Source organism: Balaenoptera borealis, assembly GCF_965194805.1.
Source record: "Balaenoptera borealis genome assembly, chromosome: 2".
In the NCBI taxonomy this organism is placed as follows: Eukaryota; Metazoa; Chordata; class Mammalia; order Artiodactyla; family Balaenopteridae; genus Balaenoptera; species Balaenoptera borealis.
In genome coordinates, this window is record NC_138867.1 from 122,699,486 (window position 1) to 122,726,696 (window position 27,211).

At 38.0% G+C, this 27,211-nt stretch overlaps 1 protein-coding gene and 1 long non-coding RNA gene across 2 annotated transcripts in view; both read left to right on the forward strand.

Annotated features, from left to right (window-relative positions):
• KCTD16 (potassium channel tetramerization domain containing 16) overlaps positions 1–27,211 on the forward strand; it is a 277,777-nt gene that overhangs the window by 237,239 nt on the left and 13,327 nt on the right. The window lies entirely within an intron of this gene.
• Positions 6,427–18,005, forward strand: LOC309624579. Its single transcript, XR_014242026.1, has 2 exons — positions 6,427–16,108; positions 16,458–18,005. It is a non-coding gene; the product is annotated as an uncharacterized lncRNA (long non-coding RNA).

Here is a 27,211-nt window from a genome sequence, read left to right on the forward strand (position 1 = left end):
ACCTCACTACAAATACCTCGATATTGTTTCTCTTTATGGCTGAGTAATATTCCATTGTATATATGTGCCACATCTTCTTTATCCATTCATCTGTTGATGGACACTTAGATTGCTTCCATCCTGGCTATTGTAAATAGAGCTGAAATGAGCATTGTGGTACATGACTCTTTTTGAATGATGGTTTTCTCAGGGTATATGCCCAGTAGTGGGATTGCTGGGTCTTATGGTAGTTCTATTTTTAGCTTTTTAAGGAACCTCCGTACTGTTCTCCATAGTGGCTGTATCAATTTACATTCCCACCAACAGTGTATGAGGGTTCCCTTTTCTCCACACCCTCTCCAGCATTTATTGTTTGTAGATTTTTTGATGATGGCCATTCTGACTGGTGTGAGATGATATCTCATTGTAGTTTTGATTTGCATTTCTCTAATGATTAATGATGTTGAGCATTCTTTCATGTGTTTGTTGGCAATCTGTATATCTTCTTTGAAGAAATGTCTCTTTAGGTCTTCTGTCCAGTTTTAGATTGGGTTGTTTGTTTTTTTGATATCGAGCTGCATGAGCTGCTTATAAATTTTGGAGATTAATCAGTTTGTCAGTTGCTTCATTTGCAAATATTTTCTCCCATTCTGAGTGTTGTCTTTTCATCTTGTTCATGGTTTCCTTTGTTGTGCAAAAGCTTGTAAGTTTCATTAGGTCCCATTTGTTTATTTTTGTTTTTACTTCCATTTCTCTAGGAGGTGGGTCAAAAAGTATCTTGCTGTGGTTTATGTCATAGAGTATTCTGCCTGTGTTTTCCTCTAAGAGTTTGATAGTGTCTGGCCTTACATTTAGGTCTTTAATCCATTTTGAGTTTATTTTTGTGTATGGTGTTAGGGAGTGTTCTAATTTCATTCTTTTACTTGTAGCTGTCCAGTTTTCCCAGCACCACTTATTGAAGAGGCTGTCTTTTCTCCATTGTATATTCTTGCTTCCTTTATCAAAGATAAGGTGACCATATGTGCATGGGTTTATCTCTGGTCTTTCTATCCTGTTCCATTGATCTATATTTCTGTTTTTGTGCCAGCACCATCCTGTCTTGATTACTGTAGCTTTGTAGTATAGTCTGAAGTCAGGGAGCCTGATTTCTCCGGCTCCGTTGTTCTTTCTCAAGATTGCTTTGGCTATTCAGGGTCTTTTGTGTTTCCATACAAACTGTGAAATTTTTTGTTCTAGGTCTGTGAAAAATGCCAGTGGAAGTTTCATAGGGATTGCATTGAATCTGTAGATTGCTTTGGGTAATATAGTCCTTTTCACAATGTTGATTCTTCCAATCCAAGAACATGGTATATCTCTCCATCTATTTGTATCGTTTTTAATTTCTTTCATCAGTGTCTTATAATTTTCTGCATACAGGTCTTTTGTCTCCTTAGTTAGGTTTATTCCTAGGTATTTCATTCATTTTGTTGCAGTGGTAAATGGGACTGTTTTCTTAATTTCACTTTCAGATTTTTCATCATTACTGTATAGGAATGCAAGAGATTTCTGTGCATTAATTGTGTATCCTGCTCCTTTACCAAATTCATCAATTAGCTCTAGTAGTTTTGTGGTAACATCTTTAGGATTCTCTATGTATAGTATCATGTCATCTGCAAACAGTGACAGCTTTACTTCTTCTTTTCCGATTTGGATTCCTTTTATTTCTTTTTCTTCTCTGATTACTGTGGCTAAAACTTCCAAAACTATGTTGAATAATAGTAGTTGGGGCTTCCCTGGTGGCACAGTGGTTGAGAATCAGCCTGCCAATGTGGGGACACGGGTTTGAGCCCTGGTCTGGGAAGATCCCACATGCTGCGGAGCAACTGGACCTGTGAGCCACAACTACTGAGCCTGCACGTCTGGAGCCTGTGCTCTGCAACAAGAGAGGCCATGATAGTGAGAGGCCCGCGCACCACGATGAAGAATGGCCCCCGCTTGCCGCAACTAGAGAAAGCCCTCACACAGAAACGAAGACCCAACACAGCCAAAAATAAATTACAAAAAAAAAAAAAAAAAAAATAGTAGTGAGAGTGGGCAACCTTGTCTTGTTCCTGATCTTAGTGGAAATGGTTTCAGTTTTTCACCATTGAGGATGATGTTGGCTGTGGGTTTGTCACATATGGCATTTATTATGTTCAGGTAAGTTCCCTCTATGCCTACGTTCTGGAGGGTTTTTATCATAAATGGGTGTTGACTTTTGTCGAAAGCTTTCTCTGCATCTATTGAGATGATCATATGGTTTTCTCCTTCAATTTGTTAACATGGTGTATCACATTGATTGATTTGCGTATATTGAAGAATCCTTGCATTCCTGGAATAAACCCCACTTGATCATGGTGTATGATCCTTTTAATGTGCTGTTGGATTCTGTTTGCTAGTATTTTGTTGAGGATTTTTGCATCTATGTTCATCAGTGATATTGGCCTGTAGTTTTCTTTCTTTGTAACATCTTTGGTTTTGGTATCAGGGTGATGGTGGCCTCGTAGAATGAGTTTGGGAGTGTTCCTTCCTCTGCTGTATTTTGGAAGAGTTTGAGAAGGATAGGTGTTAGCTCTTCTCTAAATGTTTGATAGAATTTTCCTGTGAAGCCATCTGGTCCTGGGCTTTTGTTTGTTGGAAGATTTTTAATCACAGTTTCAATTTCAGCACTTGTGATTGGTCTGTTTATATTTTATATTTCTCCCTGGTTCAGTTTCGGAAGGTTGCACATTTCTAAGAATTTGTCCATTTCTTCCAGGTTGTCCATTTTATTGGCATATAGTTGCTTGTAGTAATCTCTCATGATCCTTTGTATTTCTGCAGTGTCAGTTGTTACTTCCCCTTTTTCATTTCTAATTTTATTGATTTGAGTCTTCTCCCTTTTTTTCTTGATGAGTCTGGATAATGGTTTATCAATTTTGTTTATCTTCTCAAAGAGCCAGCTTTTAGTTTTATTGATCTTTGCTATCGTTTCCTTCGTGATTTCTTTCCTTCTGCTAACTTTGGGGTTTTTTTGTTCTTTCTCTAATTGCTTTAGGTGTAAGGTTAGGTTGTTTATTTGAGATGTTTCTTGTTTCTTAAGGTAGGATTGTATTGCTGTAAACTTTCCTCTTAGAACTGCTTTTGCTATATCCCATAGGTTTTGGGTCGTCATGTTTTCCTTGTCATGTGTTTACAGGTGTTTTTTGATATCCTTTGTGATTTCTTCAGTGATCTCTTGGTTATTAAGTAATGTATTGTTTAGCCTCCATGTGTTTGTATTTTTTACAGATTTTTTTCCTGTAATTGATATCTAGTCTCATAGCGTTTTGGTCAGAAAAGATACTTGATGTGATTTCAATTTTCTTAAATTTACCAAGGCTTGATTTGTGACCCAAGATATGATCTATCCTGGAGAATGTTCCATGAGCACTTGAGAAGAAAGTGTATTCTGTTGTTTTTGGATGGAATGTCCTATAAATATCAATTAAATCCATCTTGTTTAATGTATCATTTAAAGCTTGTGTTTCCTTATTTATTTTCTTTTTGGATGATCTGTCCATTGGTGAAAGTGGGGTGTTAAAGTCCCCTACTATGATTGTGTTACTGTCGATTTCCCCTTTTATGGATGTTAGTATTTGCCTTATGTACTGAGGTGCTCCTATGTTGGGTGCATAAATATTTACAATTGTTATATCTTCTTCGTGGCTTGATCCCTTGATCATTATGTAGTGTCCTTCTTTGTCTCTTGTAATAGTCTTTATTTTAAAGTCTATTTTGCCTGATATGAGAATTGCTACTCCAGCTTTCTTTTGATTTCCATTTGCATGGAATATCTTTTTCCATCCCCTCACTTTCAGTCTGTGTGTGTCCCTAGGTCTGAAGTGGGTCTCTTGTAGACAGCATATATATAGGTCTTGTTTTTGTATCCATTCAGCCAGTCTGTGTCTTTTCGTTGTGACATTTAATCCATTTACATTTAAGGTAATTATCGATATGTATGTTCCTATTACCATTTTCTTATTTGTTTTGGGTTTGTGATTGTAGGTGTTTTCCTTCTCTTGTGTTTCTTGCCTAGAGAAGTTCCTTTAGCATTTGTTGTAAAGCTGGTTTGGTGGTGCTGAATTGTCTTAGCTTTTGCTTGTCTTTAAAGGTTTTAATTTCTCCGTCAAGTCTGAATGAGATCCTTGCTGGATAGAGTAATCTTGGTTGTAGGTTTTTCCCTTTCGTCACTTTAAATATGTCCTGCCACTCCCTTCTGGCTTGCAGAGTTTCTGCTAAAGGATCAGCTCTTAACCTTGTGGGGATTCCCTTGTATGTTGTTTGTTGTTTTTCCCTTGCTGCTTTTAATATTTTTCTTTATATTTAATTTTTGATAGTTTGATTAATATGTGTCTTGGCATGTTTCTCCTTGGATTTATCCTGTATGGGACTCTCTGTGCTTCCTGGACTTGATTAACTATTTCCTTTCCCATGTTAGGGAATTTTTCAACTATAATCTCTTCAAATATTTTCTCAGTCCCTTTCTTTTTCTCTTCTTCTTCTGGGTCCCCTATAATTCAAATGTTGGTGCGTTTAACATTGTCCCACATGTCTCTGAGACTGTCCTCAATTCTTTTCATTCTTTTTTCTTTATTCTTCTCTGCAGTAGTTATTTCCAATATTTTATCTTCCAGGTCACTTATCCATTCTTCTGCCTCAGTTATTCTGCTATTGATACCTTCTAGAGAATTTTTAATTTCATTTATTGTGTTGTTCATGATTTTTTGTTGCTCTTTAGTTCTTCTAGGTCCTTGTTAAACGTTTCTTGTATTTTCTCCATTCTATTTCCAAGATTTTGGATCATCTGTACTATCATTATTCTGAATTCTTTTTCAGGTAGACTGCCTATTTCCTCTTCATTTGTTAGATCTGGTGGGTTTTCACCTTGCTCCTTCATCTGCTGTGTGTTTCTTTGTCTTCTCATTTTGCTTAACATACTGTGTTTGGTGTCTCCTTTTTGCAGGCTGCAGGTTCATAGTTCCTGTTGTTTTTGGTGTCTGCCCAGTAGCCTAGGTTGGTTCAGTGGGTTGTGTAGGTTTCCTGGTGGAGGGGACTAGCTCCTGTGTTCTGGTCGATGAGGCTGGATCTTGTCTTTCTGGTGGGCAGTTCCACATCTGGTGGTGTGTTTTGCGATGTCTGTGACCTTATTATGATTTTAGGCAGCGTCTCTGCTAATGGGTGAGGTTGTGTTCCTGTCTTGCTAGTTGTTTGGCATAGGGTGTCCAGGCCTGTAGCTTGCTGGTCGTTGAGTGGAGCTGGGTCTTGGCATTGAGATGGAGATCTCTGGGAGATTTTCGCCGTTTGATATTACGTGGAGCTGGGAGGTCTCTGGTGGACCAATGTCCTGAACTCGGCTCTCCCACCTCAGAGGCACAGCCCTGATGCCTGGCTGGAGCACCAAGAGCCTGTCATCCGCATGGCTCAGAATAAAAGGGAGAAAAGAAAGAAAGAAAGAAAGAAAGAAAAAGATAAGATAAAATAAAATAAAATGAAAGTTATTAAAATAAAAACAAAAAATAATTATTAAAAAAATTTTTTTAAGTAATTAAAAAAGAAAGAAAGAAGAGAACAATCAAACCAAAAAACAAATTCACCAATGATAACAAGCACTGAAAATTGTAGTTAGAAAAAAAAAAAAAACAGACAGAACCCAGGACAAATGGTAAAAGCAAAGCTATACAGACAAAATCACACACAGAAGCATACACATACACACTCACAAAAAGAGAAAAAGGGAAAAAATATATACCTATCGTTGCTCCCAAAGTCCACCTCCTCAATTTGGGATGATTCATTGTCTATTCAGGTATTCCACAGATGCAGGTACATCAAGTTGTTTGTGGAGCTTTAATCCGCTGCTTCTGAGGCTGCTGGGAGGGATTTCCCTTTCTCTTCTTTGTTCGCACAGCTCCCATGGTTCAGCTTTGGATTTGGACCCGCCTTTGAGTGTAGGTCGCCTGAGGGCGTCTCTTCTTCGCTCAGACAGGACGGGGTTAAAGGAGCAGCTGCTTCTGGGGCTCTGGCTCACTCAGGCCGGGTGGAGGGAGGAGTACGGATTGAGGGGTGAGCCTGCAGCGGCAGAGGCCAGCGTAACGTTGCACCAGCCTGAGGCGCACAGTGTGTTCTCCCGGGGAAGTTGTCCCTGGATCACGGGACCGTGGCAGTGGCGGGCTGCACAGGCTCCCGGGAGGGGAGGTGTGGATAGTGACTTGTGCTTGCACACAGGCTTCTTGGTGGCGGCAGCAGCAGCCTTAGCATCTCATGCCCGTCTCTGATGTCCGCGCTGATAGTCGCAGCTCGCGCCCGCCTCTGGGGTCTGCGCTGATAGGCGCGGCTCGCACCCGCCTCTGGGGTCTGCGCTGATAGCTGCAGCTCGCGCCCATCTCTGGAGCTCGTTTAGGCGGTGCTCTGAATCCCCTCTCCTCGCGCACCGGGAAACAAAGAGGCAAGAAAAAGTCTCTTGGCTCTTCGGCAGCTCCAGACCTTTTCCCGGACTCCCTCCCGGCTAGCTGTGGCGCACTAGCCCCCTTCAGTCTGTGTTCACACCGCCAACCCCAGTCCTCTCCCTGGGATCCGACTGAAGCCCAAGCCTCAGCTCCCAGCCCCCGCCCGCCCCGGCGGGTGAGCACACAAGCCTCTCGGGCTGGTGAGTGCTGGTTGGCCCTGATCCTCTGTGCGGGAATCTCTCCACTTTGCCCTCCGCACCCCTGTGGCTGCGCTCTCCTCCGTGGCCCCGAAGCTTCCCCCCTCCGCCACCCGCAGTCTCCGCCCGCGAAGGGGCTTCCTAGTGTGTGGAAACCTTTCCTCCTTCACAGCTCCCTCCCACTGGTGCAGGTCCCGTCCCTCTTCTTTTGGCTCTGTTTTTTCTTTTTTCTTTTGCCCTACCCAGGTACGTGTGGATTTTTTGGGAGGTCTGAGGTCTTCTGCCAACGTTCAGTAGGTGTTCTGTAGGAGTTGTTCCACATTTAGATGTATTTCTGATGTATTTGTCGGGAGGAAGTTGATCTCCACGTCTTACTCTTCTGCCATCTTGAAGCTCCCCCCCTCTAGATTATTTATACCTGATGCAATGTTAATGCTATATAAATAGGTGTAAATACAATGCAAATGCTATGTAAATAGTTGCTAGTATGTTAGAGATTTAAGTTTTGCTTTTTGGATCTTCCTGAAAACTGGTTTTTTTTTTTTGATATATTTGGTCTGCATTTGGTTGAATCGGTAGATGCAGAACCATGAATATGGAGGGCCAACTGTATGTTTATAATTGTTTTCCTGACAGACTTATCCTTTTGTCATTATGAAATGTCTCTCTTCATTTCCAATAATTTTTGTTTCTTTTAAAGTCTATTTTCATATTATTATTTGAGAATCATATTTTTAAAGAATCCTCATATTATATATTATATTATGTAAAATTAATGTACAATCTCATTATATATTGTATGTGAGAATAATATTCTCATATTATTATAAAATCTATTTTCTTACATTAGTCTAGCCAGCTCAGCTCTTTTATGATTGTTGTTTACTTGGCATATCTTTTATAAACTTTTACTATTTGTATCTTTGCATCTAAAGTATGTTTCCTACACAAAGCATATAGTTGGATCTTATTTTATATCCCATTTCACAATCCTTGCCTTTTGATTACGTTGTGTAAACCGTTAACATATAACATTATTGATATGTTTGGATTTATATCTGCCATTTTGCTTTTTGTTTTCTATATGTCTTGAGTATTTTTTAAAAAATATTATTCTCCTTTATTACCCTCTTTTGTAGTAAGTGTAATTTTTAGTGTACCATTTTAATTCCTTTTTGAATTTTTTATTTCTTTTCATAGTGATTGCTCTAAGCCTTATTTCAAATTTATTCATAGCTTCAGGGAAATATAGAAGTGTTACTTTTATATGGCTCCATTTCTTCCCATCTTTCCAACATTTTTGTGCATTTACTATTATACATTTTATGTTTATATATGTTGCAAACCAAAAATACGTTGTTATAATTTTCACTTTGCATAATTTTATATCTTTAAAAGAAGCTAAGAGAAGAAAAGAAAGTGAGTATATATTTATTGAGTTTGTTATGTTAACTTTTTTATTTGCCCTTTCTAGTTCTCTTTATTCCTTCCTTTGGATTTGAGTTGCCATCTGGTTTCATTTTCTTACTCCAATACAGCTTTGTTCTGACCAGTCTTCTTTGTGTGCTATTGTCAAATATATTAATTTTGTATGATATAGGCTCTGTGTTACAATTATATCACATTGTTTTATGTAATTGTTTGTAAATCAGTCAAGAGAACAAACAAAATGAAATATGTAATTATACTATCTTTTGAAATTACCTATATAATTACCTTTAATGGTACTCTTTGTTTTATCATGCAGATTCCAGTTACCATCTGGTATCACTTGCTTTTTAGCATGAAGAATTTTCTTTAGTTTTTCTGGTAAGGAAGATCTGTTAGCAACAAATTCTCTCAGGTTTTGTTTGCCTGGGAATGTCTTTAATTTGCCTTCATTTTTAAAATATAGTTTTGCTGGATATAGTATTCTTGGTTGATAGTTTTTTACTTTCCATACTTTGACTATGCCACCCCACTGCATTCTGACCTCCATTGTTTCTGATGAGAAGTCAGTTGTTAACCGTATTGGAGTTTTTGTACATGGTGAGTTATTTTTCTCATGCTGCTTTTAACATTCTGTCATTGTCTTTCAACACTTTTATTATGATGTGCCTTGATGTGAATCTCTGTATTTATCCTATTTGGAGTTTACTGAAGTTCTTGGATGTGTAAATTAATGTTTTAAATTAAATTTGGAAACATTTTAGACATTACTTCTTCAAGTATTTTTTCTGTCTTTCTCTCTTCTTTCTTACTGGTACACCTATTCTGGTGTCAAGATAATGAATTGGTTCCCTGTCATCCTCCATATGTGATGTTACTATATTTTTGTTATCATCATCAATTCTTGGGTTTAAACTTATATAATCAGTTTAAATTTATTGCATTTATTATCATTATGCGGCTCAAATTGTTCTATCTTTGGCCTGTGGGAGTTTCTTCAGTTTGTCTTCTGAGTCTTTTTGACATGACTTTAGTAGTCATTGATGACTTCCTTGCTATCATGTATGATGAGGTATTCCAGGATCATCTGCTATATTTTCTACCTCTGACCTGGAATTAATTTTCTCCAAGAAGGTTTGGTTTATTTTAGTGAGAAATGGTATTTCAAAATCACAATCTGGGTGCTAAAAGTGCTCATTGGTACTGGAGTAGTCATGTACACATATCTTATAAATTCACATTGATACTTACAATTGAGATTAAAAACTTCAGGGTTTTTACTTAAGCTCTTCTCTAGTATATCTGTTTTCCTTTCCTCCACATCAGAAATCATGGTATATAATCAATGCACACTATTCTCTCTTTCCCCTAGACTTCATTTAATCTTAGTTCTACAAGTATATCAGTTTGATCAGGGAAGCAGACCATCTTGAATGATATGGAGTAAGGGATGGGTCTTGGGAGTTAGGTTTTACATAATTGTGAGAGCTAGTGAAGAAGTCTGTTGAAGGCTGTTTCCTCTTGAGTCTAGTGTTGGGTCTGAAGCTGATGTAGGTAAGCAGGGAAGAAACACTGCACATGAAGCAGAAAAAAGCAAGCAAAAAGTGGAACCCACAAAGAGAATCTGTGTCTCATGTTTATTTCTCACCACCTACAACCCCAACAGTGTAGTGATTGCAGAAGAAATTGGTGCCCTTTGCCATAGAGTTGCACACATGCTTGACTGAGGACTCAGAGAAGCTGAAGAAAGATATTTGATAGGAATTGAAGGGGGTTAGGACCTAGCTGATGCCAGATACCAACAAGGTGAACTAGCAGATAGCAACTACATGGGCAAGCTGTAGTAGTACATGGAGTCCCATACTGACATTCACAGAATAATGGCTACAGTTCTACTTCTGCTTTCCAAACTTTATGCAAATTTCTGTTATAGACAACTCTAATCTAGGAATATACAGGGAAAGGAATTCTGGAAAACACAACTCTAGCTTGGTTAAATTGACTTAGCTGTAAGCTACTACTTCAAATAGATATGTATTTAATGTTAACCACAAGTCCTTATCTTGGCACCTCTTTAGTCATTTTGGTTAGCTAAAGCTTGTTGTATTATAGATTTTCCAGAAAATTCTCAAGAGAATATTCCCTTAGTAATTACAGTTGATAACAGTTTGTGCCACTTATACCTGTAAGATAGTTTTGCTAGATATAAAATCTTGGCTTATATCTTCTTTCTTTGAACACCCTAAATATGATATTCCATTTTCTTTTGGTGTGAAGTATTTCTATCAAAAAGTCTGATGATAATTTAATATTCTTTCCCTAATAAATCAGATGTTTCTTTTATTTTCCTTAAAGTCAAATATACACATATGAAATAATTGAATTTCCTTGATTTATAGTTCTTAACATATTCTCTGTTCCCTTGCTTCAGTTTTCTTCTTTAGCAATGCCTATCATCTATTTGTTGAAAAAATTTTTTGCTTATGTTCAGTATTTGTCACTTCATTTAGAACCCTTTTGATCTCTTATTTTTATAAGTATCCTTTTTTCACCTTTTATTTCTGTTAAGACATTTGTTGTTTTTGCACTCTTGTGTTCCTTCTAGCTGTCTTTATTTCTTAAAGTATTCTTTTATTATTATTCTTTTATAAACACTGTCATCTAAATTGTGTCTTTTCTGATTCCAGTTTGTGTTATTCTTCAATATTTTGTATTAATTTCTTAATGTATTTGAGCTCATTTTGAAATAATGGATCGTAGTTTTAATCTTCTTTACATGCATGTTTTTCTGACAGGTATTCATTGTCTGTAGGTATGTTATTTTGCTATTTTTTTCTACTTCTTATAATTTTTTTTTTTTGGAAATTGTTACTCTGCCACCTGTTCTCACTTTTCTTATTTTGTTGTATAGAATTTGAGCTCAACAATTTTATGTTGCTTAATTTTGTGGGAAATTATCTTTCCTGACCTTTTAGAATGAGGTGAGGTTCAGGGATGTTCTAATTTTACAGAGCTCTCCCTTCTGTTGTTTTAATATAATGTTAAAAACATGGTTGCTGCTTTCTCAGATTTCCTGGCTACATTCCTCTCATCTTGGCCTACACTGTATTTTTTATTTATTTCTGTTCTATCTTGTTCAATTTTTGTTCTACTCCCAGCAGTTTCTTTTCAGTATAGGACCTATCTTAGAAAGGAGTCCTGGTAGGTTGGTAATTAGGTTTATGGCTAGCCTGCTCCAGTCAGTTCAGTCCATATTATGGGCCCTCCCCCAGTACTAGGGAAGGAAAACTCCCAGTTTATGCTGCTGCTCTCAAATTGGCTTTCTAAGCTTTCCAGTGTATGTCTGTTGGCTATTTTTGGGTTCTCCTGTTTTCAAGTCTTTTCAGTCCCACTTTATTGCTTCTTTCCACACAGATGCTGTTATCCTACAGGCCTTATGGCAATAGGTGGTATGTCCTCTCCTGCTTGCATCTGTTAGCTGCGGAGTTAACTTGGCAGCTAGTTTTGTTGTAAATGTTGTTCATGGGTTTTGCTTTTGCTACTTTTTTGTTCTCTTTCTTAAATTCTATTTTATTTTTCAGCTTTTTGAGGTGTAACTAACAAATTTGTAAGATACTTAAAGTATACATCATGATGATTTGATATACATATACATTTTGAAAGGATTCCTCCCATCTAGTTAATTAATACATCCATCACCTTATTTATTTATTTATTTATTTATTGTAAGAACATTTAACTTCTACTCTATTAGCAAATTTCAATTACACAATACAGCATTATCAACCATAGTCACTATCTTATGTTAGATCCTCAGACCTTGTTCATTTTATAGCTGAAAGTATGTACCCTTTTACCAACCACTCCCTACTTACCTCACCCCCAGCCCCAGGCAACCATTTTTCTACTCTGTTTCTTGAGTTTGAGTTTCTTTTAGGTTCCACATATGTGATACCATGCACTATTTGTCTTTGCCTATCTGACTTATTTCACTTAGCATAATGTCTTCAAGGTCCATCCATGTTTATGCAAGGGACAAAATTTCCTTCTTTTTCATGGCTGAATAATATTCTATTTTATATATTTATATATCATATATAACATTTTCTTCATACATTTATGTATTGGTGGATACATAGGTTGTTTCCATATCTTAACTATTGTGAATAATGCTACAGTGAACATGGGAGTGTAGATATTTATTTGAGATCCTGATTTTATTTCCTTTTGCTATATATCCAAAAATGGGATTGCTAGATCTATGGTACTTATATTTTTAATGTTTTTTTGGGAAGTCCATACTGTTTTCTCTAGTAGCTGTTCCAATGTACATTCCCATCAATAGTGCACAGGTGTTCCCTTTTCTCCACATCTTCACCAACACTTGTTATCTCTTGTCTCTTATCTTTTGATAGCCATTCTAACAAATGTAAAGTAATAATATCTCATTGTTGATTTGCATTTCCCTGATTATTAGTGGTGTTGAGCACATTTTCATGTACCTGTTGGCCATTTATATATCTTCTCTGGAAAAATGTCTATTCAGATCCTCTGTCCATTTTTAAATCAGTTTTTTTGCTATTAAGTTGTATGAGTTCTTTATATATTTTGGATATTAACCCCTTATCAAATATATGATTTGTAAATATTTTATTCCATTACATAGGTTGCCTTTTCATTTTGTTGATGGTTTCTTTTGCTATTCAGAAGCTTTTTAGTTTGGTGTAGTCCCACTTATTTATTTTTGCTTTTGTTGCCTTTGCTTTTGGTGTCAAATCCAAAAAATCATCGTCAAAACTGATGTGAAGAAGTTTACCCCCTGTGTTTTATTCTAGGAGTTTTATGGTTTCTGGTTTTAAATTTAAGTCTTTAATCCATTTTGAGTTGAATTTTGTATATGGTGTAAGATAGGGATCCAGTTTCATTCTTTTACATGTGGCTGTCCAGTTTTCCTAACACCATTTATTAAAGAGACTATCTTTTCCCCATTGTATATTCTTGGTGTCTTTGTTATAAATTAATTGCCTATATATACTGATTTTTCAATTCCTCTTTTTATGTGGGTATTCAAGTGTTTTAAAGCAACACTGCCACCTCTTCCATTTCTCCCAAATCCTGCAGAACAATCTTTTGGAAACATAAATCTAAATATGATACTTCTGTGCTTTAAAAATAATGATTTTATATATTTTTATTATCCTTAGATGAAGTCCATGCTTTTAAAATGGCCTAGAAGAGTGGTTCTCAAACTTTGCTTGGTACTGGAACTACCTAGGGTGTTTTTAATAATCCTGATGCCCAGATTGTACTCAAGACCAATTAAATTAGAAGCTCTGCAGATGGAATCAGGCATTTATATTTTTTAAAGCTCCCCCAGATGATCCCAATATTTAAGAACCATTGACTAGAAGGCCCTTGACAATCTGATCCAGCATTTGTCTATTTCTCTATCTCCCCATGTTGATGTTGCCTGACAAGCCCACATATAATCGACACATCAGTCATATCAAATTACTTACAGTACTAAAGTTCATTACCCTGTCTCTTTGCATATACTGTTCTCTTTGCCTCAAATTACCCTTTCCCTCTAAAATAACTATTCACCTGATGATCACCATATAGCTTGATGGTAGCAGATCTAAAGATTATTACAGGTACCTGGTTTTAACAGAAAGTAAGGGCGATGGCTGATTCTTGTAAATTTAGGTTTTCTTTCTTAATACTATGCGCAGTGTTGGACCTGGCTGCGTGATATTATGAACCATTTCTTGCTTGGAGGTGAGCCTTCAGCTCTCTCTGATTATCTCCGGGAGACTAAGTTTTGGTCTTTGGGGCATTTATTGAGAAGGATGAGTTGCTGACCAGGACCTCTATAAGGTGTTTACTTCTCTGAGTGATGATTTATATTTATAATACTGGGGCTGAAGTTGGAAATTAGACCTGCCACTTTAAAATATGCTTGGTCTGGCTCTGGTATTGTGAAGAGTGGATTCTTATCAGCAGTTGCATTAAAACAGCATCAGAGACAAGAGCAAGCATATTTTTAAAATGACAGCTCTAAGGAGCCTTCCTGTTTTAGGTTAAATCATGTTTCCAAAATGCTAAGCCCTGGATTAAAGATTTTGATTTGTCTCCATATTCTCTTAATCAAATCTCCTTTCCTTATTGCTTGTACCCTTAGGAAAAATGAGAAACCACTTCTTCCTAATGGCTTTTATTGTATCACATTAGGTCCCAGTAGATACCAAATAACTCATCTTTGTTTGGAATAAGATAAACTTTTGGTACAAGCAATGAACCATCTGGAAGCAGTTAAAAAGAATGTCATAGATTCATGTTTACAGTTGTGGAAAGATGATGATATAAAGTCTGAAAGGATTCAAACCAACATAGTAAAAATAGTTACCTCTTTTTGATGAAATTGCACACAGGTGGTTTTATGTTTGTTTCAGTGTTTTTACCTGATCTTTCCAATTTTCTAACGATGAATATCTTCATACATATACATTTAAAGAAGTTAAGTGTAGCTAGAAAGTTTTCTTCTATAGTAGGAGAGATTGCCTTTTTCAAGACTTTATTGAGGGATTTGTAGAATCTATCACTTTTCATATTTTTCATACTTTTCATATATTTTTCATCTGAACAGAGAAGCTAAAGAGTCTCTCAAAGCAACTTAACCTACTTCCTTTCACTTCTCAATGCTGCAGAGGTCCCAAGTTATGATTCCCAATTAAAGGAGAGAGAGAATATTTTTTTGACTGGATAGTTAATTTGTTAAAATTATTTTTACTCTCCAATCCTATACTTGGGATAAATGGCACATGAGGACACAGGAAAGGCCAACTGGTGATTCTGTGTCTGTTTTTGTGTTGCATGGATTGGTTGCCCCATAGGGCTCAGCTTTGTCTGTGCTGGTTCTGCCTCACCAGGAGATAATGGCTAAGAGGGAGACATTAATTACATGTTAGAAAGGACAAACCAGTGCAGTAACAAGGCATTGAAACACAAATCTCGCTCTTTTTGGAAGCTCTATTAAAATCAAACTTTAATCATGAATTGTGAAATAGAACACAGGCAGTTAGGAGCTGCTAAAATATTAACACATCTATTGAAACAGAAACGCAGGCACTTTATTATCCTCATGACCAGCTCTGGGATTTCATAATTAAGTCTTTCAATTTGATTTATTTAGACTCTAAGCAAACTTTCAAAGTGAGTTTGAGGGGCTTTGTACTTGGAACATGAATGCATTGCGCTTCCCGAGGCAATCTGGAACTAGGGTTTTATCACTTCAACACCCTGGCTTAGAAGCAGGTATTCTGAGAAACTTCTCCTGAGCACACTTAACTCATTAACTGTGAGAAGGACCTCAGACATCTCCCTTAACAATGAGAATCTTCAGGAGGGAGGGAGAGAGAGAAAGATATAATACTTAGGAGGGAAACTGGTATTAGTCACAGCATATTAATTTCTCTTGGTCTGTTCTCTTTGGTACTGCAAATGGACACCTCTGTCATCTCCCATCTAAGCCTTTAGCTGGTTCTAAATATTTCCCCATTGGCCAGAGTGTGTGGAAAGATGCACCCCTTCCATATTTAGAAACATTAGTCCTTTTACCCTCCAAGAGGTACTTTGATACTGAGGAACATTGGATCTAACATAACCCTGAGATTGATCACGTGGCAAATTCTGAGATCATCTGAGCTTGAACATACCATGTAAAATTACCCATCTCAAGGAACAAGGTTGGCGGATCAAGGAAAAGAATGAGACCTAAATACAGTACAGACTTAAGGGTGGCATTTTATCCAGTGACACATAATAATCTTTGTTCCAAAGGAATCAAGGAAGGGAGAAAGGGAGTGAATCACCCAGAAGATGTATGTAATAAGTGTTAATACAATGAGAGAGAGAGAGAGAGAAAAGGAGAGAGAAGAAGAGAAATAAAGAGAAAAACAGAAAGAGAAAGAAGAGAGCATTGCTACAGGAAAGCAGAGTATCCACGTTTAAAAATATGAGGTTTGGGCTTCCCTGGTGGCGCAGTGGTTGGGAGTCTGCCTGCCAATGCGGGGTACACGGGTTTGAGCCCTGGTCTGGGAGGATCCCACATGCTGCGGAGCAACTAGGCCCGTGAGCCACAACTACTGAGCCTGTGCTTCGCAACGGGAGAGGCCGCGATAATGAGAGGCCTGCGCACCGCGATGAAGAGTGGCCCCCACTTGCCGCAACTGGAGAGGGCCCTTGCACAGAAACGAAGACCCAACACAGCCATCACAGCCATAAATGAATAAAATAAGTAAATAAAATTTAAAAAAAAAAAGATGCATTACAATTCCCAGGATGTTCTTTAAAAAAAAAAAAATATGAGGTTTACTTTGGGATGTCCACTTTGAGCATTTGAAAATGACCGGTTGACCTTAGTCATTTGCCAAATCAGGTGACAAAACTAGACCTAAATGAAATATCATCTCCCATCACTGTGATGATAAAGCTGAATGTGAAAGCTGAGTGAGGGGAAAACACAAAGAAAAGCAAGCAGCACCCCAAGAGAATAAGAAAGAAAACTGGACCTTCTTTAAATGCCTACATTAGCAGAGAATCTGGCTGCTTTTCTCTCAAGTTCCAAGCTTCAGAGTCTATTATTTGAGAATGGTACAGGCTACACTCAACATATCTCACTAATCATACCCGAGATGGGGGAATTGGCTCTTAAAAATCATTCAGTCCAGTGCTGCCAGAGATGTCCACGAATGCAAGGGTACCCGGGAGGAAGTGGAGAAGGATCTAAAGGAATGGATTTGGTCCTGTAGGCCCCTTCTTCCCTGAAGATAGAGCTAGCTGTACCTTTTTGCATCATTGGGAAGATGATACATAATTAGAACTCACCCTAGACAGATTGTTCAGGGACAGCTATTTCTCTCGGTATCCTCACACTTTCTGCCCTGTGGGGCTCACGTCCCTCCTCCTCTAAGTTGATGTTCAGGCTCCAGGTGCCCAGGGCAGCCCAAGATGCTTCAGAGTCTCTCGCTGAAGTCCCCCAACCAGCATGCTTTGACTTCCTAGTCTGACCACATTTCCCTCTCACCATCTCCTCTAGTTTTCCTCTCACCTTGATCTTGGAAAGAAACTGTTTCACCCTAAGTTGTCAGTGTCTCCTCACCACTTCACTACGTCTTTACTGTGTGTGGATTTTCATAGGAGACTCTTGAAGCAAAAATGCCTTAAGAGAAACAATGATAGAATTTAGTGTCAGAAGCACCCAATTTGAGGTCGCACTAAATGTGGAACCTTGGGAAAGGCCCTTAATTAATGTGAATCACAATTTATTAATTTGGCAAATGGAAGAAAGAATCCTTTATTTCACAGGTTAAAGATTAAAGTGTGATTATAGCTGTATAAAATCCACTAACAAACTATTAAGCCTTGAGTAATTGTTGTTAGTGTTATCATTTTCATCATGGTAGAATTCTTTATGTGCCAGTGAAAGTGGTATTTTGGGCAGAAGAGGAGGGGTACTTACATCAAAATTCTAATATCATACCCTATAGTAGCTACCTACTCTACTGGTTTTAGACTGGCCTTAAACTGGGACTGAGATTTTTAAATGTACCAACCCTTTGCAAGAGTTAATTTCTCAGGCTTCCTTGGTGGCGCAGTGGTTGGGAGTCTGCCTGCCAATTCAGGGGACACGGGTTCGAGCCCTGGTCTGGGAAGATCCCACATGCCGCGGAGCGGCTGAGCCCGTGAGCCACAACTACTGAGCCTGCGCGTCTGGAGCCTGTGCTCCGCAACAAGAGAGGCCGCGATAGTGAGAGGCCCGCGCACCGCGATGAAGAGTGGCCCCCGCTTGCCACAACTAGAGAAAGCCCTCGCACAGAAACGAAGACCCAGCACAGCCATAAATAAATAAATAAAATTGAAAAAAAAAATTCCTTTAAAAAAAAAAAATAGAAAGAGTTAATTTCTCTAGGGTGTCAGAAGTGGCCCCCTCTGACTTCAGTATGACCTCATGGAAAAGATATTCACTGTACTATTGAACCCAGTCAGACTTCAGTAAATTTAGCAGATGGGGATAAGACATGGAGGATTGAACGCTCAGATTTCTTTTGATAAGAAATTGACACACCATTGTTCTAACTGGTATTCCAGCCATGCTGGGGAATTCAATGGTGAATCAGTAGACCCTAAGCACATACATGTATATGTCAACTCTATGCTTATCTTAAATCCTTATGCTATGCATTATTTTGCTGCATAAGTTAGAATTGAGGAAATTACCCATCCAACCAGTCTCTACCTCATTTTCTTTCAGTAAAAATTACCTTTTTAAAAAGTAAAGTTAAAAAACTTTACCCTTATCTTCCATAAAATCAAAGCATTCATAAAACCAGAAGTACCCATATCAACTTTATACTTTGTTTTCGTCACATGGACATGGTACAAATCAACTTTGTGTTTTCTAAGAGAGTGTGTCCTTGCTATTAATATTAATTATTATTAATACTACTCTATCTTCTGCCCCTGATAATATTCAGGGAATGTTGATTCTTCTCTCAGCCAACTTTTTCAGGAGGTGCCCAAATTATGAATGGGTCACATCTCTGCAATTATATAAACATTGAATCTATACAATATTTCCTCATAGAAATAATGCTAAAGTTTGTGGTTAGGTCCCTAATTAGATGTCAGAAGCTTTTTAAAGTCATTACAATTTCTATGGGAAGTCTTGGGATTTCATATATAAAGATCCCTCGTTGATAAATCAACTCTGAGAAGGAAGCTCCTCTCAAAGCTCATTCTCTTTTCACTAACCTGGTGGTGTGAGATGCCTTCTTCCCCTTACCAGGGGTTTCTTTGCCTGGGTCATATCTTTTTTTCTGGGTTAAGCCATGTTTTAATTCCTTTTAAGAGAGCATTGGGCTTGGGCTTTTATGGTCTTGATAGAGAGATGTTCATAATAACAAGTAAATTAACAAACAAAAAACAATAGACCTGAAGTTTCAAGCCACCAAAAATGGTCCATCCAGGGAGTGATTGTGCTACCATTTTCTTATAGACCTCAACACCATAACACCATGTTTTGAAGTAACCACATTCTGAAGGCACTGCAGCAGTTTCCACCTTCTGCTTGAGATTTCCTCCTTTTTCTTTTCAAATATCTGAGATGATGGGGACCCTGCACCCTCATCACCTGAGGGATTTTGTTCACAACCAGGCGTCTGCATCCAAGCTGGGGGGGAAGTGTTCTCATTCTCTTTCATAGTGCACCTGGGCAAACATGACCTGTAATTAAATCATCCACTCAGAGCTCTGTTACCTCATTTGAGGCATGCTTGGTGCTCAGGACCACTGTTTCTGTTCTTCAGGAGCACGGGTACCTGGCAGGCAGGCAGGCAGAACGTTTGAACATATTTCTAATGCAACCTTTAAAAGTGTTGTATATTTCTTTGGTTCAGTAATACGGAATCTGTCATTCTGAGAAAGATACACACAGATCTTTGTTTGTCCTCACTAAGGACTCTAGGTAAAAGTTATTATTTTTTCTTGACATTTTTTTTCTAATAAGGAAGAAAGTAATGATACTAATAAAGTATCATTAAATGTCTGGTAAAATCTTTGAGGAAATTTAGAGCCATAAAAGGCTACTCCACCTAATCTTTCCTGGAATAGGAATATGGTGATATAAACATAATGGCCAAAGCCAGTGCAACACGTTGATTCACTCAATTGAAATTTTTTGGGTTGGTATCTAGCACGTGCAAATATTCTTGTAGGCATTGCAGATACAGCGGTAGATAAAAGAGACAACAACCTCTTGGTCTCAGGGAGCTTACGTTCTTGAGCATGTTTGGAGTTGACTGCTACAAGTATTGATCGTACGAGGTCACAGACTGCCTGCTGTCTGAGTGGCCCCACCTCCAGCTTTTCCCTGTGACTCATAGCAGGCCCTTCCTCCTTTCCTTCAACATGGCAGCATTGAGGAAGGTGCACAGCCCTGAGTCTGGAGCAGATGGGAGAGATACAAGTGGGAGAGTCTCACTCAAGTTTCTTTTGCTTCTACATGGCCCCCTCCCTTCCAAAGCAGGAGACTCCTTCCCCTTAACCAGAATCTATCTCCATGCCTCCTGGGTTATTGAGTATGGTACCTCAGCAACAGTTGAGAAGAAGGAGGTACATTCAACTTCTGCAACCGTACCTATCTTTACTGGAGAATAGAGCATTCTCCTGCTGCGGTAGAGATTGTGGTGGCCCGTAATTTGGGGACCAGGGCAATGTAGAGGGGAAGAGTCAGAGAAGGAAGTCCAGTGAGGACTCCAGTGATGGAATTTGGTGTGGGGCTGTGGGACAAGACTGGGATCCCTCTGACTAAGCAGTGGGGTGAGGGCAGGATTAGCTGAGCCAGTAGTGGAATGCAGAGAGTTAGGTTTGGAGGATAGGTTGACCTTGATGGTTGAATGAGGGAGCCAGGGATTGTAGCAGCTTAAAAGGTTTGTAGCGGGGTGAAGGAAGGGGAAGGGATGTTTCTAGGTAGGACTGGCAATATTCAGAGAGTATTTAAGCATTGGAGTAGAATCTTTGATAGCTTTTGCCTTTTAATAAAGGGACTTGCACAAATGGGAGTGCATCAGTCTGGGGATGTCTGAACATAGGTGCAATTCTCGAGGCATAATTGTCTTGGTGTCAGTGCCTGATTCTCCTGCTACAATGCCAAAGAAGGGAAATTTGTGTGCAGCATTAGAAATGCTATAAATACACTATATAATATATATATATATATATATTATATAGTGTATAAATACACTATAAATACAAACTTGATTCACAGATAATCTGCAAGCCATTGCCATGTCTCATATTTTGCCATTTTAAAATTGTGCCAAACTTCCATGATCCTCTACTCATAGAAATAAATATTTGGTATACGCACATTATCTTCAAATTATAGGAACAAGAAGATTCTTTTGGAATTTAACCCTTTTCTCTAGGTATATCTAAAAAGGCATGTATAATTCTGTATATGCATAGGCTATTTTAAATTCTTTATATATTTTCACTATTTTTAATTCTTTATATACTTCTGTCACATGCACAAATAAAAAAGTATAACTGTGCTGGGGTTTAGAACAATAGGGAGAGCATCAGAGTAGTGTATGACTTTTTGACCTTTAACGCTTACATTTTAACTTAAAATACATGTATGCTTTTCTTTTAACTAAAATTTACTACGACTGAAAACGTAACCTGCCTATCAACTCAGTGTGTACTTCTTTTTCCTCTCTGACTTGCTCTATCGCTTTTTTACTGTCCATTCATTCCCTTCCCCTGTCCCTCACACACACAAACACACACATATACGCGCACACGCCCAATGTATCCCAGGCTAGACTCATTAGGGGCACGTTACAATACAATTTGACTATCAAACTTCTCTTACCTATTTCTCATTCAGCTGAGGAAAATACACTGCGGTGGTCTCAGGTTTACTCTTCGTTTTCCTTAATGCACGATTCAGTGACTTATTTGACTAGTGAATGTATTTTTGATGGATAAATAGAGAGTTGGGTAGATCTCGGCTTTTGAATTTATTTTGACAACACTTTCTGTGATACTATACCACATTTCTTTTTTCCTGGTGAATGGAAAAATAAACAAATAACCTCTTGTAATGACTGTACAGATGAGTATTTGAAAAGATAGACGCTTAGAAATTGTCTTTCCCACAATATTCTTTTACACCTTATGCTATACAGACTGTTTTTATTCAGAAGTGGTGTTTGAAGATCTGAGAGGAGGGGGAGTGCAGAAATTTTCTAAACAAAGTATGCGTATAGCCATAGATGCAAAGTAGTTTAAGCTTCAAGTGAGGTAGTTAAGGAAATAATGAAGCTTGCTCAGATGAAGTACAAACTTGTGATGGAAAGGCAGTAATCACTGGGATATGTGCATTTAAATGTAATGAGTACTTAATGAATCTGTCATCAGATAGCCTAGTTGATTAAAAGATGATTCATCTATTTGTTCACTCCAATGACCGGAGTGAAGTGGCCCTTATGTGCCAAATACTCTGCTTTTCTTTGGGGTTAGAAAATGAATAAGCATGGTCCCTGCTGGTAAGGGACCCAGAGTCTGATGTGGGAGCCACTCACAGAGTACAACACGGCACTGTTAAGTGCAGGAGAGAGGTGCCCCAGGTGAAAGGGCAGATGAGGGGTCAATAACTCGACCTCTAGGGGCATTGGGTTGGGCTTGGTGTAAATCAGGAGACTTTCTGGAAAAGGTGCAACTAAGCTGACTCTTCCTTGATTAGTTACTCAGACAAAGGCAAGAGGAGACAGGAAAGATATTGAGGCAGAAGGGACAATCTGAGTAAAGTCAATGAGGCAAGAAGCCTCATACACAAACACTAAGGAATCAGTAAAGATCATGGAAGGAGACCAGTTTAAAGAGAGAATCAAATACCAGATCAAGAGTCCCTTTTGTCCTGTGAAGGAGAGTAATCCAGTGTCAATGAGACCAAACTGAAGGCTGAAAATAAGAATGATAACAATACCAAAGATACAAATTCTACCTCAAAGTTAAATGCCGTGATATTATTATTATTTTGCAAAATATCTTCATGAATATTCTTATTTGACAGAGAGAACCTAGCAAGCTGTAAGTAGGGTAATAATACTATCAAAATTAGGGATGAGAGAAATATAGGGATTTTAATAATTTGGCCAAGACCTTATAACTTGTTGGAATCATATCAGGGCTGCGGCATGGGTCTCGTACCATGACTGGTGCAGCACACCGCCTGCCCATGCAACCAAAGCATCTTAGCTCAAGGGTTGCTATTGCTCCCATTTTACAGGTGAGCAAAATAAGGTTCAGCAACTTGCTTAAGTCACACAAGCGATACGTAGAAGTGCAATGACACTGAGATTTGTTGACGTCACAGCCCAAGCTCATCACCACCGTGTGAAACTGCCTTTCTCATGTACTGCTCCTTGATTTATATAACACCTGTACTGTACCATATGTGAATTGTTGGTATTAAATAAACCATATGGAGATTTCTTTCTCTGTTCCAAGAATTCTGCTGCAGAGGCTGCTGTTCTGTAGCTAAAGAAACCCCATCCTAGAATGTTTACTAACTAGTCCTTGGTCCTGCTGTCAAAAAAGAAAGAAAGAAAGAAAGAGAGAAAGAGAGAATAAAAAAAAGCCGAATGTCTCAGATCCTAATGGAACTTGGTTTACTGTTTAATTCAGCTTCAGGGGTGGGGCTGTCATAGAAATCTGTTAGAAACTGCCCTTGAATAAAAACCTAATGTACAAACCAAAGGGATGCTATAAAGCTGAACACACTGAAAACCTGTTAATTTTCAACAGTGTTTGAACTTCAGGTTCGGCTTCTGTTCCCAAGAACCTGACAGGATGCAGGGCTGTCTTCTTGCATTTCAATGTGTTTGCAGCTATTTTCTCTCTCCCTGTTGTAGAGGATGCACAATCAGGTATTAAGATGTGACAGGATGATGGAAATGAGAAAGTGAAGAAGGCACATGGGAAGGCAGTAATTAACTGAAATGCATATTTATCATAGTCTGTCATTGTTTACAAACAATATAATGATTCCTGATGGTGAAATTAAACTCCAGCCTTCCAGTTTGTGAAGTCAACCAAACAACCCCAGCAGGTGCAGATCAGCAGAGAGACTAACCAAGTAAGTGTTCGGATGTACAGGATAAAGCTGGAGACATCTGTCAAAAACTGATTGATTGTTGAAGATTTGAATAATCTATATATTGGGATGCCTTAACCATTGATACAACCATGGCATAATGGGGGAAGAACAGGACTTATAAACAGAAAAATTCTCCACTCTAATACCCAGCCTAGACAAATCCTTTGCTTTCTGAGCCTCATTTTCCTCATCTGTAAGACAGGAATAAGGACATCCATCTCATAGAGTCCCTGCTCTCCATCTCTGCTCCTAGAAGTCACCCGCATGAGTCATGTCTGGACTCTGTAATAACATCCTAACTGGCTTTCCTACCTCCATTCTTACTCACCTATATAATCTCTTCTCTAGAGAGCAGCATGAGTAAGCTTGTAACAAAGATAAATTAGATCATGTAATTCCTCTGTTTAAACCATCCTTCTCGTTGCCCTACATAACTCCTGAGTGTAGCCTTTGTAGTTCTTTACATTTTGGCCACTGTCTCTCTCTTCAACCTCGTTTTCTGCAATTCTTCCTCTCTCACCATATTCAAGCCATGCATGTCTTCTTTCTGTTCCTTGCATATTCTTTCTTATTCCTACCTCAGGACCTTTGCATATGATGTTTCTTTTGCTTATTATGACTTCTACATGATCTTCACAGACTGGCTTCTTTTGGACAATAGGTTCCCACTCAAATATCAACTTCTCTGGAGATGCCATCTGACCATTCTGTCTGTTGATTACAACTCTCTCACCCAACTCACTCCATCATATTATCCTGTTTTATTTTCTTCAAAGCCCTCATCACTACCTGAAATTTTATCTTTTACTTGTTAGTGTTTATCTTCCTTACTAGAATGTAAAATACCAGTGACTAGCTGTGTACCCATTGCCTAAGAGTGCAATCAAATGTTAGTCGAGTGCTGAGTGAATAAATGCAAGGATCAAATGAGGTATAAAAAATGGAAATGGTTCTATAATCTATCAAGCGTTATACAAATACTAGGTTTTTTCATTTCTTCTCGCCTGTTAAGTCATGACTCTTCTCAAATCTTTGTCAAAATGGAACAAGCATAATTTTCGGCCAGGAACTCTTTCAAATGGGAACTTACTTTCCAGGAACTTACAATTTAATGAAGGACAAGATTAGCATGAAGAGTAAAATAAATTATTTTTATGAAAAAATTGAAGATAGCCTATATTCATTTGCTAAGGTCAGTTTTTTTCTTTTGTACCATACTACCCCATGTAGCTATATGGTTGCATATATGTCACATAGAATTATTGTATAGAATTAGAGGAGAAGCATGGAAAAAGGAAATTTGAAATAGTGTTGATGTGGGGAGAGAGCAAAATTTATCAATTTGGAATTTCTACAGACCCATAAGAATTCTCAAATTTAACTAATTATCTTCATCCCACTCCCTTCTGCCCTTAGTCTCTTCCTTTTCCTGGCACCTTTTCATATATCTGTTGGCCATTTGTATGTATTCTTTGGGGAAAAAAATGTCTATTCAATTCCTCTGCCCATCTTAAAATCAGAATGTTTGGTTGTTTTTTTGTTTGCTTGTTTGTTTTACCTGTTAAGTTATATGAGTTTTTAAATATTTTTTTTGGATATTAACCCCTTATCAGATATATGATTTTCAAATATTTTCTCCCATTCTGTAGGTTGCCTTTTAATTTTGTTGGTTGGTTGTTGTGCGGTACAAAGTCTTTTTAGTTTGATGTAGTCCCACTTACTTTTTTGCTTTTGTTGCTTGTGCTTTTGGTTACACACCCAAAAAAGTCATTGACAAGACCAAGTGTCAAGGAAATTGTACCCTATGTTTTCTTCTAGGAGATTTACGGTTTCAGATCCTATGTTTAATACTTTAATCCATTTTGATTTAATGCAGCCTCTATCAAAATCCCAATGGCATTTTTCACAGAAATAGAAAAAAAAATCCTAAAATTTATACAGAACCACAAAAGACTCTGAATAACCAAAGCAATCCTGGTTTAAAAAATAAATAAATAGGGCTTCCCTGGTGGCGCAGTGGTTGAGAATCTGCCTGCCAATGCAGGGGACATGGGTTCGAGCCCTGGTCCAGGAAGATCCCACATGCCACAGAGCAACTGGGCCCGTGAGCCACAACTACTGAGCCTGCGCGTCTGGAGCCTGTGCTCCGCAACAAGAGAGGCCGCGATAGTGAGAGGCCCGCACACCGCGATGAAGAGTGGCCCCCGCTTGCCACAACTAGAGAAAGCCCTAGCACAGAAATGAAGACCCAACACAGCCATAAATAAATAAATAAATAAATTTTTAATAAATAAATAAATAAATAAACAAAGCTGGAGGCATCAAGACATCACAGTCCCTGAACTCAAATTATATTAAAAAGTGATAGTAATCAAAACAGTATGACAGTATGGCACTTGCATAAAAATAGACACAGACCTATGCAACAGAATCAAGAGCCCAAAAATGAACCCTCATATGTATGGTCAACTAATTTGACAAGGGAGCCAAAAAAAACACACACAATGGGGAAAGCATAGTCTCTTCAATAAATGGTGTTGAGAAAACTTTATAACCACTTGCAGGAGAATGAAATTGGACCTTTTTCTTATACCACTCTTTTGGTTATCTTTTTAAAAACTCTTCCCTATCTACAATATTTTCCAAATGTTAACAATCGAGTGTGTTACTAAGGGCCTAATTATTAATGCAAAGGGAATAATATATTTAATAACCAGGGACCAAGCAATGTAGTATTCAAGAATCTCACAATCTAACTTCCTCGTGGTTATCACAGGGATCATATTTTCCATCCCCTTTGGTCTGGAAATCATTAGTGCTAATTTATGTTGATAACACTCCATTGCATTCATTGCTTATTGGATACATCTGTCAAACCACTTGAATATCTGTTTTAAGTGAATTAACCATAAAAGTAATGGTGGGATCTACAATGAAAGATATTTCTCCCTATAAGAAGGGTGAGTTGGGCAATCTTATGAAGTTGTGCATTTGTTTGTAATTAATATGATTGAACAAAAAAGGCAAATCATATATAAAGGAGTAATAGTGAACTACCATCACAGTACATAATTTACCCCCTCTTTCAGGAATTCTTGTTGCCCTTAGAGCCACTGCTGGTCATGTATGGCAATCTTTGCCCCCGAGCCAAGAGGAGGAAAACTTCTCTATTAATCATTCTGTTCATCAGCAGTGCTTTCCTAAATATTATAAATTATGCAAATGGAATCAATTATTTGGTAAATAGCCCATGAGAGCAGAAAGTAGAGATGTTGGTAATATGAAGGTAATATGAAGATGGGCTATGGGTAGACTGTCTTTTGAAAGAAAAGCAGAAAAACAGGAGATTACCTATAAAGTATCTTTATTGAAACTACCCTTTAAATATTTTACAACTG